The sequence below is a fragment of the Electrophorus electricus genome, chromosome 8 (assembly GCF_041902795.1).
Source record: "Electrophorus electricus isolate QZ-2024a chromosome 8, ASM4190279v1, whole genome shotgun sequence".
In the NCBI taxonomy this organism is placed as follows: Eukaryota; Metazoa; Chordata; class Actinopteri; order Gymnotiformes; family Gymnotidae; genus Electrophorus; species Electrophorus electricus.
In genome coordinates, this window is record NC_137504.1 from 28,584,242 (window position 1) to 28,598,482 (window position 14,241).

The 14,241-nt window shown below is 43.6% G+C and overlaps 1 protein-coding gene across 3 annotated transcripts in view; it reads left to right on the plus strand.

Moving 5' to 3' along the window:
- Positions 1–2,653: 2,653 nt before the first annotated feature.
- The window catches only part of specc1 (sperm antigen with calponin homology and coiled-coil domains 1), a 70,950-nt gene continuing 59,362 nt past the window's right edge, over positions 2,654–14,241 (plus strand). For 2 of the 3 annotated variants that reach the window (XM_027004298.3, XM_081718841.1), the window contains exon 1: positions 2,654–2,777. The gene's annotated coding sequence lies outside the window, so the exon portion shown is untranslated. Of the gene's footprint in view, positions 2,778–6,728; positions 6,974–14,241 lie in introns of those variants that run through there. The other variant, XM_027004299.3, reaches the window with a different exon arrangement.

Here is a 14,241-nt window from a genome sequence, read left to right on the forward strand (position 1 = left end):
CTAAACTTCAAGCAAATCTACTCATCACACTGGTTAAACATTTTGTCCTATGCAGAACACCTGTTTCTTATGTATTTTTGCACACTGAATTCAAATATGCTTTCAGACCTTTTCATTCACCTATCAATTTTTTCAGTTCTGTTATATTCACTACTGTTGTGTGTGTGTGTGTGTGTGTGTGTGTGTGTGTGTGTGTGTGTGTGTGTGTGTGTGTGTGTGTTTCATTTCCCCAGGTGTATCCCAGATCTGGTTTCCTCTCCTTTCTGACTTTGACTCTGCTCCGTTCCTCTCCAGGTCTACTGGCCTGCTGGTAAGCAAGTCTGTATGTAATTTAAAGGTAATAACAGCCTTATTTATAAATAATAACATATACACATTGTATGTTAGCACAGAATCCACCCTTGACTTTCCACTGCAGTCCCTAATAGCAGACACCTATGAATTAAACCCCCTGGACAGATGAAAACCTCTTACAATTAAATACAGAAAAAACTGACATAGTGTGAGTTGGGCCCAGAGTCCTTTCTGTTGATATGTTTAATCACCTTATTAATATGGACAGTGTATCAATGAAGCTTACATACATTGCTAATCTTGGCATGCTGTTCGAGTCCTCACTTGGTTTTAAGGCACATGTTACATCTCTAACTCGCTTTGCTTTTGTTGTTTGTCATAATGTGGTATGCCTCTGGCCTTTACTCACACTGACTGATGCCAAAACTCTCGCTCTTCATATTTTCTCACAATGATCATTGTAACTCCCTCTTTATTACTAAAGAATTAGTCCTCACGTCACCCGTATTCTTAGTGAGTTGCATTGCTTACAAGCTGCATGACGAATCCAGTATAAAATGCTCCTCTTAACCTTGAAATCACTGCATGGGAAGGGCCATCACATTTTAGGGAGCACCTCCATCCCTACAAACCCCACACCCTCTCAGGCCTTTCAACAACCGTGGATGTACAGCTCCTACACTAATAGCTCCTCTCTGCTATGGGTGGCAGATCTGTCGGTCATGTAGCCCCTAAACTGTAGAATTCGCAACCCCTTTATCTGCTAAATTGTCTTTCCTCCTTTAAGTCTCTTCTGAAGATGTTCCTCTTTCAAGAGTATTTTGTCTTTAAATGTTGTTACATTGTAAAGTGACAGGGTTTGTGAAGGGCACTGCTCAAATCAAACTTCTTGTTGTTGTTGTTGTTGTTGATGGTGGTGGTGTAAAATGTAATTGCTGTCACTTAAAAGCCATGCCTGATGGAAACATTCTAAAAACTAATTTGAAGTCAACACTAGGTCTACCGATTTAAGTTTGTGGGACAAAAGAAAAAGTTGGCATTGTAATTACCATCTTCATGGCAGGGGAACAGAAGTGGGACATGGGAAGTGGGACGTGGGAAGTGGGACATGGGAAGTGGGACATAGAGTAGAAGTGTTTTTGGAATTTTTTAATCTAATATCTTCTGGACATTTGCATCAATACTTGATGGATAAGATGAGATGAGATGAGATGAGATGAGATGGGGGGGGGGTGCGTGTGTGTGTGTGTGTGTGTGTGTGTGTGTGTGTGTGTGTGTGTGTGTTACTCTGAGGTATGGACCATCTTAGTGAATTTTACTTTGATCTTGACAAAAATATACATATACATTTCATGAAGCTATGCTTCATGAATCACTGCTCATTTTGCCAAGGAGAGTTAACCATTTTTAGCCATTTTCTCATAACAAATCAGTTATCATAAACCAAACAAACAAAGCCCAAGAGAAAATAAATGAAATAATATATAATCGTTTGGGATGGTCACTTCCCGAAAAAATGAACAAAAGGATTACAGGAGTTATTCCTCAACACCCAAACAACACAGAACCAGGAGAAAGGGGTAAAAGAAGATGGCAACCACGCCTAAAAATAAATCAAAATGACTAAAAGAAAACAACATACACTTTTTTAAAACCCACTAAACACAAAAGACGATATCAAATGGAACCATTATTCCTCATTGCTCTTTTTCAAATGTCCATGACATAACAGCTTGTGGCTCTGATAAAAAACCAACTGCTACAGCAGACACCATGGGGCGCTGGCCACAGCGCTATTAAAGAGGCGCCAACCATCCCGTCGGCCAGTCACATCATCCACGAAGAATAAGCAGCGTGTCGTTAAAAGTGTTTGGCGTAACGACATAAAGTGAAGACACCAGAGAACTGCTACTCCTTCTCTGGCTGGTTCGTAAAGAAGCGCAGCATTTTGAATGTCAGCGTTTTCCAAACAAACACAAGATATTATTTATTTATTTATGTATTTTATTGTTATGCCTAATATAGGAGAACTGTGCTTGCAAAAACATAAACATCATTTAAAATATCAAACGGAACGTAAAACAGAAATTTGGTGTATAAACATTGTAATAGATGTGAGTTACACTTAATCTAACTATGGTTGAAACCTATAAACTGGGTCTTTCCTGTACAGTTCTGTAAATTACGTTATTTGGCAGATATCCCAAAATGAACAGCAAACGCCTAGCTCGCAGCATGAAGCGGGCAGAGGCATTGATGCAAAGCACCATAACCAGGCGTTATCGTTTATGAAGGATACCCCAAGGCACTACAGAACAGCTGTCTGTATTGCGCATGTACAGTAGGCGGGGTGCGGACTACACTACCCAGGAGGCAGCTGGAGCGTTGCGCCGAATAGACGCGCGCGCCACCTGGCGGGCGAGGTCGCGCGCCGCTCCAGGAGCATCGTTCGGCAGAAGCGCGTCAGCAGCAGCCAGAAACAGGTAAGCGATAAACGCCCCCCCTTATTTCTGGTACATTTCCAAGCTCACAGACTTCAGTTCACTTGTTTGAAGACCTTGCGAATTCGGATAATGATGTGTTATGTCGATAAAGTGTCCGGTACCTGTTAACGGGACCAGCGTAGCTGACGTGAGAGCAGTTGTTGACGGCACTTCGTCGCACTTTTATTAACGGTCGTTTGTCGTTTGAGTTAGCAATGGTTTTATCTGCTTGTACAGTACCTGGAAGAAAGGATGTGTTTAGTGTAATTTCTGTTCTTAAAGAGACTTGTCTAGGTGTTCAACGTCACATACATGAAACGGGTGGCTAACGATGCAGACTCGGGAGATACTGCGGTAAACAGTGTCACGAACGCGGGCTCTGTCGAGTAGGGACGCGCATGCCGTTTGTCCAGGTGTGCGTGGGCTCTGACACCGTTGCATGCGTTTTCCAGTATGCAAACCCAAAGTTCTGGTGTGGTAGTTAAGATAGCCACATATTCTAACTAAAAGCTCTGCGTATAGTGTTCCTTTGAGCGCCAACGCGCAGCAGTTGTTAATAATTTAGTGACAGCTATGAGAACCCCATCCACCCCCGCCCCCCCCCGTACTATGCAGCTAGCTTTACTAGGAACTAAACACTAGAAGGTTTTTACCCATGTGCGTCTAACTCCAGGTGCCCGTCGAGGACCCCGTTCTGTTCTCCAATTCTCACCCGTTGGTCCTTTTTATACGTGGGTTTTATTAGCTGTAGCAGCCCCTTTGTAGTTTTACTGTAGGCGTTTGTGAAAACCTTCTATTTGTTTAATGGGTCCTTAAGTGATTCATTATGGCACTCGCATGACAGCGATGCAGTGCTATCGGGAAAATGCATCCATGGCCTGTGCTTATAAACAGTCATTTGGGCTTTTTTTTAAAAGAAAGCTTGAAGCGTCTCATATAAGTACTTTAGCAGGTCATTAAGTTCAGTATTCAGCTCTTCTAATAGTGTAACCGCATGCTACATCTTACGTCCATATTGATTAGAAAAGAGAGAAACCGGAAACAAGTAGACGATTACAGAAGCTCAAGTCATAACAGAAACAAATGCCTTTCATGTTTTACTAGCAGAGATGATTTGAAATGTCATATGGGATCATTAATCCGTTTTCCAGAATAGGCTTAAGTACAACCATTAAACTGAATTAAGCTACAGATGACCTTATGGGAAAAGAAAAGTATGATTCAATAACAAGCCAGTCACAGTCTAAGGGAACATTTTAGCCTAGTGGTGCACTTGGTAGAGCACTGTCGGACATTTCCTTCATGGAACTACAAATAAATAGCCCCAACATATAAAACGCCCCTGCTCTTCCAGTTATGGGGATACTATTTGTAGGTAATTACACCCTTGAATTTCTCCAGGCAAAGTATCCAAGAAGTGTGTCTGGCATCAAGGACTGTGCTGTCTGTTCAGAACACACTGTCCTAGATGGAGCAGTCTGAGCCCAAGAGGGAGGGCTGCGTTTCAGCATCTCCAGAAACGAGTATGGAGTAGGTTCTCCACCTGCAGAAGAATGACCGCTGGGTGACATATATATAAATGTGTGTGTGGAGCTGCTATTTTCATATTAGACTTATCAGTCTTATCTAGATTATTTGGCCTATACATCAGCAGGGGTATTAATGGAATAGCTGAAAATCTTAAGGGATTTTGCTTTCATAAGAGACACTGTGTTCATGTTTGGAATTGAAGGATCAATTAATAATCGTCCTTGGGAATGTAAGATTACCTCATCTTTTATGATTGGTCAGAGCAAACTCGTAATGGACAGAGCACTCTCAGAATGGCTGAAGTGAATCTGTTACCCAGTCACATTGTCCACTCACCAGCAGAGCACATTACAGAAACAGAATGAAACATGCGCGCACACACACACACGCTCAGGGCTCTCATAGGGGAATGGAGTGGCTATAAATACTCTTTAGCCTCTGGAACAGTGGGCAGGCCTAGCTATGTGAGAGAAGCAGGGGTGGTTGATTCTCATTGGGGGAGATGCACATATGTGTGTGTAGGCGGGCAGAAAGAATTTCACTAGGCGGAAGTTGTATACATCTGATGTGTGCTACTTTAACATTCAGCATTTCTGTGACATTGCACATCCACGCAGTCCTTTCAGGTGTCCCGCAACTAATTCCAGGTTACGTTCCTTTACTAAAATGTACCTAAGCAACAGTTGCACCTTGTTTTTACTAACATTTTATTAGTAGTGGAGACAAGCCTTACACCCCGCCCTAGAACTAAATCCAAGCTTGAACTTTTTCCTGCCCTGTGCTTTATACGTGTAACAACACAACTTACTTAGAAGAAGTTATTTCTGTCAGGTGGCTCAGACTGAGAGGGGCCCAGTTCTGATTTCTTATGAGCACGAGTCGCTGATTAGAAAACATTTTTATGCCCCATATTCTTTCCCATCTGGCTACAAGTTGACCTCTGTTGCCTTAGGGTAGGTGTAATGTGCTGTTGAAACTCAGGTGATTGCTAACAGTGTTTTTTGAATGTAAAAACACTGTTGCATAAGTGTGTGTGTGTGTGTGTGTATCCATCCGTATCTTCATGCTTGAAGTAGGGTGCAGGGTCATTTGGGGGTTTTTTTGGAGTCACCATCCCTTGGCACAGCTTTCACGGATCCTTTCTTCCCACACAGGCCTGTTATTTACACCCAACAACACGGAGAGGCAACTATACACACATGACCACAAACCGCTGTACTGCACTGCAATTAGTACATATCAGAAATATTAATAGCCTTCGCTCAGACAGAGCTGATCTGGCAATAAAAGCCTAATGCTTCACGCTACAGTAGCACGGTCTTTGTGATCACTTAAAGGACCAGGAGAGTTGGTAATGAACAGGAGATCCTGGTGCACATGAGCTCATTCTGTGGGCTTCTTTCTTAATGAAGGTCAGTAACGAGGACTCTGCAGTGTGGTACTGAGAAGAGCAGTGAGGCTTATCCACATATCCACTTTGTAACGTACGCTTTAGATGCTCATTGATAAACGCTCGCCTCTTAAGATGAGCCCGCCCACGCTGTCTGCATATTTGTTTTCCCATCAGGCCTACTTTTCCTGCTGGGAACATGGGGGATACTATAATTGTAAAGTCAACCAGCACTACCACTCTCCCTGCACACTTGGTTTGATTCTGGTTATAAGCATCAGGGCACATCCTGTGGGCTTTCTGGTAGAGCCGCATGACAGAACTCCATATGGACAGAACCCGATACTGTCATTCTGTTGCTATATGCAATTGTAAAATGCCTCGCAATATATTCCAAATAGACTTGGGAAAGCTCTGTGTGGCAAGTTTACATTATTTTGAGCGCAGTTACTTGCATTTGTTGGATAATGTGAATGTCGTGATTCATCAACACGCCCACAGGCCACTTGTGTGGGACATCTGAGGCTGGTCATGACACTCTGAGCACACGGTATAAAATTTGTTAGAGGGCTTGTTGGCACGTTGCATCCTACTGTAGTAGCAGTGTGGCAAAGACCGGTGTTGCGAGAACTATTAAACAATACACACTGCAGCTCTATACTGTAAGGTGGCGTTTTGTGAGACTTCCAGTACTGAAACAGAGTTAGTTACACAGTTAGTTTCTCTGATATTTAGTATCTTTCAACGATTTTCACAGAATTGTCCTTCATGCTTGATGAGCCAAACTCATCTTTGAGTCTGTTGGGCCCAGCACAACTTAGGCTTTAATTCTTCAGTGCAGTAATGAGACTCTTTTGGAGCACTTTGCAGTTATTTCCTCTCTCCCATCCTCTCTCTCTCTTCTCGCTCACTCTCTCCCATCCTCTCTCTCTCTTCTCGCTCACTCTTTCCCTCCTTCTCTCTCTCACTCTCCCACCCCACCCTCTTCGGCTCCAGTTTGAGCATAACAGGCAGTTCGGTGGCTCAGTACCCAGGAAAGCTCTGCTCCAACAGAGACACGTCCTTCCCTTGCGCGCCAGCTCCGACTGCAGATATAAGGGCGTCGGAGAGGACACGCTCTGGTTTGGCACACTCCTCCTATGTCTGGGTTGAGGGAAATACAGCGCCTCTGCTTCATGCGCCGCACACGTTCTGCCTTCACGCATAGGCTCTGTTGACATCTAACTGGAGATACAGCTTGTTCAGGATAGATCTGTTGTGGGAAGGACAGCCAAAGGTATCTAAGTTATTACTTATTAACCATGAACCTGGCTTATTGTTCACTAAAGCAATACCCTTGCGCTTCTTATCTTATCATTACACCACAGTCTAGTTTTATTATAAATAGGCTGTAATTATAGGGTGGAAAATGTTGTTAAGTGATAAATTAAATCTCCTCTTTAGGTAGTCTTGATACTTTCATGCATAGTGCACAAAACGTGACCACATTATAACTTTATTAATCAAATGAGACTGTTTTTAAGTGTCAGTTGCCAAAATCCAGAGGTTGATAATTAAATGGATTTTTTTAAAAGTAACCCCTCCTCTAAGAAGTCTAATTAATGCAATGCCATGATGTTGCCCTGTTATTCTTTTTTAAGCGAGGCTTCACTGCCCTGTATTAAAATTCAGTTTCCCCCATGACTGGCAGATAAAGTAGTTTTCAGTCTCTGTGACGTCTGGTGATTGATCGGTCCCTTATTCCTCTGGCCCTGCCTGTGTCTCGGGGTCTCCCTATTTCTGCCTTTACCTAGAAAATTAGAAACCTGGGCAAGTCCTCCTTTCTAATCTATGTCAAATGGTTTAAGAGAGATGCTAACAGATCGTTTTCTCAAGAGTATTTTGGATCACTGTGTTTACTGGTGCTGTACCAATTGCATGCAGCTGTGCCAGGTAATATAGACACACAGCTTGGACTTTTTAAATAGTTCTGTCTCTGGTGCTTGTTTTCCTTGTGTCTAGGACACAGGAAGGTTTTCTAATAGCCGAAGCTGCTTTGTCAGTGGAACCTCATCATTATAACCTGGTGTAGAGTCCCGAGGTCCAGAATGTCTGTATTTTTGGTGGATCAAGACAGACAAATGAATGCAGGAAATGGACTGCATACTTGCTTGGCGAATCACAGACAGCCTGGGTAACCATGGCATGGAATGTCATTTACACCTAGCCCAAAATCAGTATGACAAATATTAAACTTAAGTTTCTAATCATTTCTACACAGAAATGATAACCATGTTGTTTTCGGTACAGCTGTTTTGTTTGCCTACAGTGTAGGCCCTACACTGTGCGTGACGGGTATATTTTTCTTTCAAATTTGAGACTCAAGCAGGTGATCGGAATTCTGTTGAAAAAGGCCTGCAGCATTGTTTGACGTATATTGGAGTACGGCTATTCCAGTAAGCTATTCAGAGTGAACAGGGCAAACAAGTCGGTAGGTTTATATCCGTCTGACGCACTGTACAGGCATGTGTTTAACAGGAACCTAGAAGCAGTGACTTTGTCCTGCTTGCATATGATAGTACAACACCCAAAACTATGTAATGAGTCTCATGCCTCATCATTGAGCAGTTAAGATTTGGACACGGACATCTTTGAAGAGATATAATCTCAACTGGCATCTTGGACAACTGTGCCACCTAAGACTTACCCAAAGTGTGACCAGCAGACTAAAGGAAATCTAAACGGGATTTTGATTAGGCTAACCCCTAATCAAAATCTGCCATCAGTAGCCACATTATTAGAAACACCTTCCTTGTACCTACACTCACTAGCCAATTTATTAAGTTCAGTTTTCTTACAGGTGTAATTTATATGTGCAATTAATGACTGTAACCTACATGTTGGTATATTAGCCATCCACACTGGTGAGTATCCGACTACATGGCCATATTTCTTGGGTGGCCACACCACTCTAACAGTGCGTTAACACTGACATGGTAGTGACATAGTTTTAGGGATTTGGACTGGTACAAATTGATGAGGCACAGCGGTGTTACTGGGGGTTTTATATGCCAGTATTACAGCTGGATTGGGAGTCCACCACCCAAAACTATCTAGCTAGTAGGTCTCACAGGATAGAAGCATCTGCCAAAAGTGTAACTATAAATACATCATGCAGGAGAAAGAGTCCAGCTAGTCTGTAGTCACAAAATATTTAATTTGCATGGACTTAAAAGAATATAATAAACCACTTATTAGAATTTTGACATTGATACCAATCTGCTGTTTTCATTCAAAAACACTATGCAGCTGTGGTTCACTTGCATGGGTGAAACATTTTTTCTATGTGAGATTAGTATACTTTATGATGTATCCTATTTTTGCAGATCATGCATGGACATGACAAATAAAATTTAGTTGGTTCTCAGCTTGTCTGTACTCACTCCGAGCGCATGCACACACACGCACGAATGCACACACACGCACACTCATTCACTCACACACATACGCACGCATGCGCGCACACTCACACACTCACACACACACTCACACTCACACACACGCACTCTCACACACACACTCACACACACACTCTGTATCTCTGTTCAGTATGGCTGCCTAACTGACTCCCTAAATTTACACTACATTTCATCTGCATTTTTGTTCTTATTACTGAATGCAACTGGAATTCCACATCAACCTAAAACTGACCTTTAAATGTTTGTGAATTTCAGTGATAAATTGCTGTTCTACCCGCTACACATCCCACACACACCAGCCACTAAGCAAGCGCACAGAGAGAGGCTACCTGTACTACCCGCCTCTCTTCACTCGACCTCTGGTTAAAACCAATAGAAATGTAATCTGATCATTATTATAGTTTTGATTGATTGCTGTTTTGTCTTGTTTGTGTTAATGTGTAGTAAACTCCACAGCTGTGCATAAACTGTGCTCATACTGGCTGTTCTCATGTGACCTGCTCAAACTAACCTGGCTGTTCTCATGTGATCTGCTCAAACTAACCCAGCTGTTCTCACATAACCTGCTCAAACTAAACTGGCTGTTGTCATGTGACCTGCCATGTGCTGTTTCAACACACTGCTGTGCTGTTTTCAGGCTGGATTTCCTTAAATATTTTTCTCCTGATATCCAATTCTGCATTTTTTGCCAACACCAGCCCGATTATGATACATGGTATTGGACTGGTGCCATCTCTTGTATTTATCAGAATGTTATACCCTGAAGTTTTTTTTTTTTAATCTAGGAAAAAATCTAGATAGCAAGGCCATGCAGTTTAATTTAACTCTAAGATAAAATTATTTTCCGTAGTTGTGGTCAGCAAAGCCTGGTTTGTGAGTGTTAGGTTATTTCTCCTGAAATTTTGGGTAACGTTATACACTGGAGTCAGACACTTGCGGATGTGAAAATAGAGGGTTTTAATATAAAAAATTTAAAGCCAGAGTCAAAAACAAGCTAGAGTCAAAAGCCAGAGCGAGCATCTACAACACATGGAGATAAGACAAAGTCGTAATCGTGAAAACAGTCCAAAATAAACCAAACCGGGCATCAAGCCTTCAAACAACCAAACCCGAAAGGGATAAGGCAAAAAGTGATAGCCAGGGAACAGGCTAGACCGTACGCAGGCAGACCGAAAGAACAGCAGACAGGACGAACGCTCAGCATGCGTGGAAATAGCATGGCAAAGGACAAGAGCCAACACACGAGGAGGACATGTGCCACAGTGAAAGAGCTTAAGAATCTCCACGTCATCCACCTCTCTCCTATCCCGCACATAAACCATTGAGCCCTTTACTTGGCCTAGCTTCCTTCACGCAAAGTGTTTTCTTGGCACGAATTTTGTAGAACAATAGTGCAGTGCCCGTGGTGTGTCGCTTAGCCCTCATTTGATCCCGCACTGATTTGCACCCCTTTCAAACTCCACACTTGATCAGAGGGTATTCCGGGTGAGCTGTCCCCACAGGGAAGCAGGACGTGTGGGATTTAAACGCATCCTGTTCAGCTTTACGGGCCCAGACTTTGCACTTCACACACCAGCAAGCTGCAGTGGAGACACACATGCATGCAGAGAAATACCAGGTGCAGCGCAGATGGCCAAGGCCTGCTGACGTGGTGGAGCATTCACTTGGCAGCCTCCTGAGCTTTCTGCTTTCCCACTACTATTAGTAGTACTAGTAATGTGAAGCAATCCACTCCTGCCTTCACTGGGATGGTTCCTGTTTGCTTGCTTGCTTGTTTGTTTCTTTGTATTTGGACAGATGTCACTTCTGTCTGCCTCTCTTAGCAACTTGGTCAATGCTAAAGTTTTGTAAGAAAAGCCTCAGGTAGCCTCTATGCCTGTGACCCGGCTAAGTCTGCGCCGCAACCCCGTCACTGTGTGATCTGACAGGGATTAGGATCTTGAGGTTTCTGGAAGAATTTGGAATGACTGTTGTGGTTGTTAGACTTTGTACCATGTTTCCACAGGAGTTTGCAGCATAATGTGACCCGAATCCTTCGCAGCATCTCCTTTTATAGGCAGTCAGAACGTTCCAGTAGGATATGACCGAACCAACGGGAGTGAAGCTGTTCTATTCTAAAATGAGCCACACGTGAGACTCCCAATACGTGAGGTGTGGGAGAGGGACTTGGAGACTCGGCTATGGATCAAGAAAAGTCAGCTAAAAGCTCTTGTTGTCCTGTCACATTGTTAGAATTACATCTTTGATTGACAAGACCATCGTTACTAAACATTCCTACTGAAGAAAAGGGCACAGCATATCAGCTCTCGGCGTCTTTAAGCCATAAAGTAACAGTATTCATTCTTTTTAAAAAATGGTGTTTGACTGGTTCCTCTGCACTGCATATATCTAGTATGGACTAGTGGCACTGAGCATGCGGCGGCGCTGTCCGTGGGGCTGGTATGACCTTATTCACCATGGTGTCTTGGAGACGGGTGGAGCTGGGACGCCAGACCTAACTGAGCCTTCCGGACATGCCATTGGCTTAATTCAGTGAGACACAGACGAAGGGAGGTGCCTACCTGATCACACCTGTGAAGAGCTTGTATGAAGCTCTTGTATGGTTTGGCGGAAGATAACGGAAATGACAATCTCATGGTAGCTAGTGGCTTGCACGTGATTCATTTGGGATGGCAGTATGCTAACTTTGCACTAAATTTCTTGACTGTATGAATTATTAACCCTAACCCTGCGGTTAAGTACGTCAGTTTATTTGGCAGATTTCTAATTACAGGAGGTTAAACCTACATTTCATTCACAAAAGAGGCTTTCTGAAGTAGTTCTTAATCGTGTAAATTCTTTGTTCAGCATTATTTCTTCATGAGGTTCAACGCGTTTATAGGTGTGTTCAGATTGTATGTCTATGGTATTTCTAATGCAGCTCACGGTGCCTCACAGCAGCCTAATGCTTTATAACGTGTCACGATGAAAGCAAAGCACTCTTCCCTACACAAGCACAACCACTGACTTCAGAAACATGAGTTCAGTTTTGGCACACAACTGTTGGCCGAGTGGTTTTGTGGTAATGTCGAGTAACCATCACAGTTTTTCTTAAAGCCCACTGAGCAATCACGGTGGGAGGAAGGGTAACCGGCACAGGTCTGTTATTGAGAAGCTGATTGTGGGAGCGTAGGTTTTAAAGTAGGACGTGGTCAGATGTTAAAGTAGTGTGCTTCAGTAACAGGACCTGCCTCTATAGTCTTGATGACTTGAGCCACCCACCCCTCTGGGCTCCGAGCCACAGCTGCTGGAGACGAGGCAGACACAGGAGAAGAGGAACACGAACGACCGCTCTCAGCCTGACTAGCGAAGCACTAATCTGTTTGTCTTTCAGAGCGCTGGCCTGTGTCACGGTGCAGAATTTCAAAGAGATGCTATTGTTCACCTGTCATGTGGGAAACATTCTTGGGCCAGGAGCCATAACTGGGAAATGGATTGAAATTCAGGATAGATTTGGAGCTTGCTAGTTCTACCAGTCTGTTTTATCCAAGAACGGGGTGAGAAGGAATCTACTTTGCGCAACACTTGACGCAAAACCTTCTGGCCCAAGAATGATGATGTGAGGGTGGGCGGTCTCCGTGATGGGTTACTCCACTCAGGACTGCGAATTCTCTTTCATGGCATGGATCACAGTAGGATTCCATTGTCTGTAGGATTTTGGAGTTGAAATGGCCCCTTGAAGATAGCCTATCACATGCTCTGGAGAACAGAGCACTTCTCCCAGTCTGCAGTCCTTACCATTTGTGTCTCAACTTTGATGTCTCACGCATGTGCGGGTTTGTGACGTGTAACCTCTCTAGTGGCACACATTAAAGGCAGTGTGGCGTAGTCATCTCAGTGTAATTGTTTTTTGTGGTGCTGTGTGAATAGTGGGTTCAAGAAAATCCACACACCCAAAGGTTTACACATGCAGAAGAGTTCAGGCTCATTTTCCTTTCTAATTTTTTCACACCACCCAGTCAGGCCATAAAACAACCAACTAACCACACTTTAGAAAATAACCTACATTCTGCATTTTTACAGGCAGGCCAAATGACCATCCTTTAAAAAAAAAATAATTGTAGCCAATATGAGGCATAGATACACCGACAACTTGCATATGGGGAAACCAGCTAGCCTGGGCCATTAAAACCCTGTCCGATGCCTGCCAGCCTCTCTCGTGTTTCCATGGTACCACAGGTGGCCATATCAGAAGTCCTGTGTATGGACTGGCTGGGACCCAGGGCACTCTGCATTATTCACACCGTTGCACTGCACTGTCCCTGCAGGGTGCCATGTGGGACATCGCTGCTTAGCAAGCCTTTTCCACCATGAGCGCCAGCCCTCGCAGCACATAGCCGACAGCCAACTGTCCACGGTTCAGGGCTGGAGCCCAGCGGAGAGCTTCCAACGGCTTTTGATGTGGGGCAGAACAGAACAACCACGGCATCCACTGCTGGACATCACATTTCTGCCACATGTTTGACCCCCGTGTTAGAATTAGCTTATGTTTTTGAATTTAAAGTACTTTTTTACTTTGTTGAGTTTGGGAAAATGTCCTAGACCGGCCGCTAATAAAATAAAAATTAAAATGTATTCCTCTTAACTGAGGTCACAGGTTTAGGCTAAGTTGTGACAGTTAATTGCCACTTTCCTGTTTCATACTCCGTGTGAAAAATAACAGGTAGAATATCAGATCTGAAATCTTTGTGTGTGTGTGTGTGTGTGTAAGCAGGATGTAGCTCGTAAAGCTCTCTAAACCTCTCCCCCGTTAGTGCAGGTTGGAGAAACAGCAGCTGGGGCGTGGTCAGTCTGGGTTCCCTGTTTGCCATCAACCACAAACCGCTTTTCACTTGCACTCGAAAAATGCTGCACTTTTAAAGGTCCTTTTGTTTAATTCTCCCTCACTCCCTCTCACCCCCTTCCTCTTCCTCTTTTTACACTGTCGTGCGTAGCATTGTCTTTGGCATGGCACTGGGTACAAGAAGGAGGAACGGTAGCTTCTGTATGCCTTCACTGCGTTTACTCCTGTATGCTTTACACAAACACCCACTCTGTCAGGTGGGTT